Here is a 5486-nt window from a genome sequence, read left to right as displayed (position 1 = left end):
TGTGTGTGTGTGTGTGGGGTCAGAGTGTGACCCCATAAACAACTTCCCTTAACCTGCTGGTCTGGAAAATCCAACAGTTCATCTAAACAAAAGGCACTTAGCCCAAAACAGATATAGCCACGTTTATCCTGCCGTTAAAAAAAATAAAACAAGGTACGACATTTTCCCATGCTCCCAGGGTGTGCATTCCAGTGTGGAATACACACCAAGCCTTTGCAGCCTGTTAAAGATCACACATCCTATCACTACACAATCAATTATACACCTCTAAGTATATATGGTTAAATGTTTCCTAATACAAATGACAATAATAAAATCTAAACCCATCAGCGTGCTTTACATAATTGCATGCAACGCTTGTGCTTGGTGATGTAAGACTGACCCCGCTTTGTGATTTTACGTGGCCTACCACTTCATGACTCAGGTTGTGTTGTTCCCAGTGGCTTCCGCTTTGTTATAATGACACTAACAGTTGACTGTAGCATTTAGCATTTCACAAATGTTTGTAGAAGCATCCTGCATGCCTACATGCTTTATTTTATACTCCTGTTGCCATGGAAGTGATTGGAAAACCTGAATTCAATGATTTAGATGGGTGAGTAAAAATTTTTGGCAATATAGTCAGTCTCTGTGTAAGTTTTCAATCAGCCAAGTTCAAATTCTTACCATGACTGGTAGGCACTTGAGTTGAACGCAACTGGACTTTTTCCTATGTTGTTTTTCACTTTTCATCTGAGAAGCTTATACAGTTCTAAAAGCTAATGGGGAGTACTAGGTATCGAACCCATAGTGAGGTGGTCCATGTGAGCCAGGTGACCTTGATAACTCAGATGATGACAGAGATTGTCCAACTCTTCAGAACACCTGGTACTCCCATCAGATTCTCAGATGAAAGCTGAAATGATTTTATGAATAATAATAATGTACACTTTTTATTGACCCCCGTGGGGAAATTCTTCTCTGCATTTAACCCAATCACTCAGTGAAGCAGTGGGCAGCCACCAGTGCAGCGCCCGGGGAGCAGCGTGTGGGGATGGTACCTTGCTCAGGGGTACCTCAGGGTAGCCGTTCAGGAGATTTGAACCCCTGACTTTCCGATCATGGGGTAACCGCTTTACCTACTGAGCTATCCCTGCCCCTAATGTAGAAAGAAGTCCAGTTGACTTGGACTCATGTTGAGCTCATTTCTTCACACAGTGGGCTAAACTGAAGCCAAGCTGCTTGAAAGAGATCGAAGGTAAAACATTGCTGCTAGGAGGACATGCAATGTAAGGACATTTGTCCTATAAAGCCTTTATAATTAGAAATGTGCCAAAAAAATGTCAAAGCTTAATTTTGATTGAAAATACACACTTATAATTTTGTGTAAGCTTTTGATACTTTGGCAAAATCTGTCCATGGACACACAGATATGTTCCACAAGTACACCAAACTACTTTTTTATGTCATTTCTAATACTAATACATATCTGCAGGTCATCACCAAATTTTGCCCTGATGATGCAAACAAACACACAAAGACTTAAGGTAAAAATAATACAATTCATGATATCTTTTATCGTCAGATGTAAATCATCTTTTTCCAACAGTGACACCTTTTGTATTATGCCTGCTGTTTTGTATTAGTACATTTCATGAAGGCCTCTTTTTATTTCAAACATACTGAGAAAGAGCATGGAGAGCACAGATTAAAAAATATAGCAGTGGTGTAACTAATAGCAGTAATGTTAGGAGCAGTTGTCCATGACTGTGATGTATGGCTTGGAGATGGTGGCACTGACAAAAAGGCACGGAGTGGAGCTGGAGCTGGCAGAGGTGAACACGCTAAGATCGTCTTAGGGAGTCACCAGGAGGGACAGGATTAGAAATTGAATACATCAGAGGGACAGCGACAGAGAGGAAGATGTTTTGGATATATGGAGAGGAGGAATTGTGTATATATTGGACAAAAGAAAACGGAGCTACTGGCCTGGAGGAAAAAGAGAAAGACCGCGAAGAAGGCTGACGTATGTAGTGAAGGAGGACATGCAGATGGTTTGTGTGACAGAAGAGGATTCTAGGGATTGGCTGAAATGGAGGCAGATGATCTACTGTGACGACCCCTGAAGGGAACAGTTGGTCATGACTGGATTCGCTATACAGCCCTGTAGCACAACTGGCTTTTGACTTGTGATAGCAGGGAAAGCAAGTAATAACATAAAAGATGACTCAGGGCCATCAGACATAGGCCTTTACTTCACACCTGAGGAGCAGTTTATGCTGTTATGTCTTAACCATAAAGAGCCAGCACATTCACATTTAAATATTTGAATAAAGTCACTATAAGTCAGCATAGATGCTAAAAACAAATCCTAAATGCTCAGAAGATTAAGATGCTTGTTTTTGATTAATGAGCAATGATGCCAGTAGCAGTGCACTGAGGTGTGCACACGGTGTGCACTAGACAAACCACTGTTCTCTTTGACGGCCTTAATTCAGTTTGGAGCAAGGGAGCAAATCTCTAGTAAAGCTGCACCTTTAACCAGAGAAGAGCTCTGAACATCCTGGCTAATTTAAAACTGCTGTCTAATTCAGCTATAAGAAAAGAAAGCTTTACTTTACACATCAAACGTCAGATTTGAGTTTATGTCGTGTTGACATAAACTCAAACCTCTTCTGTCTCGCCACATTAAATCAAATGCCTTTCTTAAACAACTCGCAAAACCAAAGACGGCCTCAGGACACGTTCAATTAAAAGGCTTTTAAATTTCCATCTCTGAGTTATTGCCATTAAATGATCGTCTTCTCAGAAATGAGTCATAAATCATTAAAATGCCTTTCACATTGCAAGGATCCCTCTGGCTCTTAGTACCAGAGTTTGCGTTGCTGTTTGGCCGCACAAGGACATTCCCCATATTTAATTTTGTCTCTTATCATAGTCAGTAATCACGTCCTCTTAAAACAGATCGCCCCAAAGACAAAAAAGTGCATAAACTATCTTTGAAGGACACAGACTTAATAACTTTCCCTGTCAACTGTGAAATATACTATTAAGGCTGTGGAAATTGATACACACAAATGTGTCTGTGAACAGGCTGATGAAAACAATAATCTGCTTATTATGGCATAATCAACATCCTCTTGTTTTCCTCAACCCTAAAAACACCTGTTTGCCTATTTTTCCCCACCTAATTGCACCATTTAATTGCTTATTTGTGTAAATATTGTGGACTTTGTGTTGTGAGACTTCAGCTGCATCTCCCAAATTGTCTGACTGTCAGTCTTTGTTTATTTTTTTCCCCCTGAATCTTTGACCAGTGTTAACAGAAGCACCTGCGACTCCTCTGTCCTCGGGCATGTTTTTGACGGTTTCTCTCAGAATATGTCTGAAGGAGGGAGATCTTAAAAGCAAGAGAGGACGAAAACAATGTCATTAATTTAGTTTTGGGCAACAGATGACCTTTCAAATAGAGACTTTCTGTTAATTTTCTTAAAATAGCTCTTTAATTGCATAGTTTGGGGTTTTAAAAAAATCTCGTAGAGCAGTCTTTGTCTCTGTTTCGACATCGCTCGTCTTTGTTAAAGAGATTTAATTGGAAAATCAAATAGAACATTGTTTAGATTCTCCACAAAGGCCTTATTGTGTTACAAACCAGTTAACCTCTATTTCCCATTTAAGCAGGGCTCATTTTCCTTCGATTGTTTTCAATCTCTTCCCACCATCTTCTCCACTCTGCTGACCTTCAAGCAAGACCAATTCATAGTTTCCATCATGATGAAACACAAGCTACTAATAGCTAATTTAGCACTTTTGTTTTAATCATGCAAGGTTCAGATTGAAAAACTGATAATTTAACTGAAAATAGAAAACAGGGAGCCTTTTTTCACCCTTGAAATTAACCAGAAATTAACATCTCATATAATCGTGGAAAATATCAAAGGACAGATTATATACTTGTCTCCTCCTGCTACTGTCTGTAGTTCATATTTAGCATGGAGGACGCTAGACTTCTTAAAAAAATATATATAGACAAACCACTCAGTTTTACTTTAAAAGGTTCTTAAATGAGTAAAGTGATCAGAAAGTATCTGTGCAGTAATAGTAAAACCTGCTTGATAACTATAAATGCTACTAAAGAAAGGTGCTTCAGTACTTTCTATATTACCTCCTTTACTACAGGATACACGGAACCATCCTTTACAAAGGGAGACGAGATTCAAAGCGTTGCATCATCTGATTTTTCATGAAAGCCAACATTTCATTACCGTAAATCAAGGTTACAAGCTTTAGTAGTTGATCAGAGCGCATTTATGGTTTGCTATATTTCAGTATGCATTAGTTGTGTCTGCTGTTTTATTACTGGCATTTAGGATTGTCATGAAATTAACTTTCCTCTCAGGCCAGCTGGGATAGACTTCTGGCTTTTGGGGCACTAAAAACACAACAAGACCACATTAGGGTGAAGTAAGATGCACATTTTGTGACCCATGTTTTGTAAGTTTTACTTTAAATATAGCAGGAATCAACCATGTTGATGATGATTTAGTACAATTTATTCCAAATTAAGATGGAAACTGCATACTTGTTTTGCCACTTGAGGGAAAAAACAGTACAACCAGGCTGGGAAGGATTAGATACTAGCAGCTGGTGATGCTTGACCCAAAAGTAAACAAATGACTCCGCAAAGTGTTGCTGAATCACTCATTAACTGCACTCTAACTGCACTGCACACGACAGCAAGAGCAAATGGATGGAAATTACTGTTACATGGTGGAAAAGCAGCTGCATAAAAGTAAAACAAGATACTATATATATATAAAACATATATACATATATATAAAACATATATATATATATATATATTATGATAATTATGAGCAGTGATGGAATAGCAGTGATAGCTGTGATAAATGATGAATTAAGCGTTTGTTAATACCGTAATAGTGCTTAACAGTGTGATAGATATTATAAAGCGCTACTGACTTGTGCTTTATCTCTGTCACTGCAGTTGCACTGTCATGCTGCTCCTGTTGTCACCTGATTTCAATAGACTCGCACTTCAAATTAGGGAGTATGTCATCAATGACAGTAGAACAAAAGAGTGGAAAATGCCCTTCATTTACTTACACTTATAACTGCTGCTTCCTGCCAAGCTGCAAGCGTCAATAAAATGTTGTTCAATATCTTTTTTTCTATATCATCAGAAACATTGCTTCTGCAAATGCTTGTAAAATATTGTGATATAATTTTGAGGCTGTATCGCGCACCCCTATATTCCACTGAGGCTAAGGAAAATCGATTAGGAAAAGGAGGGAAAACATAATATTTTTGGACAATTTGACCCTTTCCTAGAAAGAGCTTCATTTCAGTTATCACAGTAAATTACAGCGATACTATAGAGAGCATCAAAGGTGGATGCCACCAGTGGCACTTTCAGAGTCTGTTGGGACTCACGGCTGAAGAATCTACAGAAGGTCCCTCAAACCAGCTTTAATCATAATTATGTC

The sequence above is a fragment of the Haplochromis burtoni genome, unplaced genomic scaffold (assembly GCF_018398535.1).
Source record: "Haplochromis burtoni strain Fernald_Lab_line unplaced genomic scaffold, NCSU_Asbu1 Contig_182, whole genome shotgun sequence".
Taxonomy (NCBI): Eukaryota; Metazoa; Chordata; class Actinopteri; order Cichliformes; family Cichlidae; genus Haplochromis; species Haplochromis burtoni.
The sequence above is the reverse complement of the archived record's forward strand: the minus strand, read 5'-3'. Positions refer to the sequence as shown.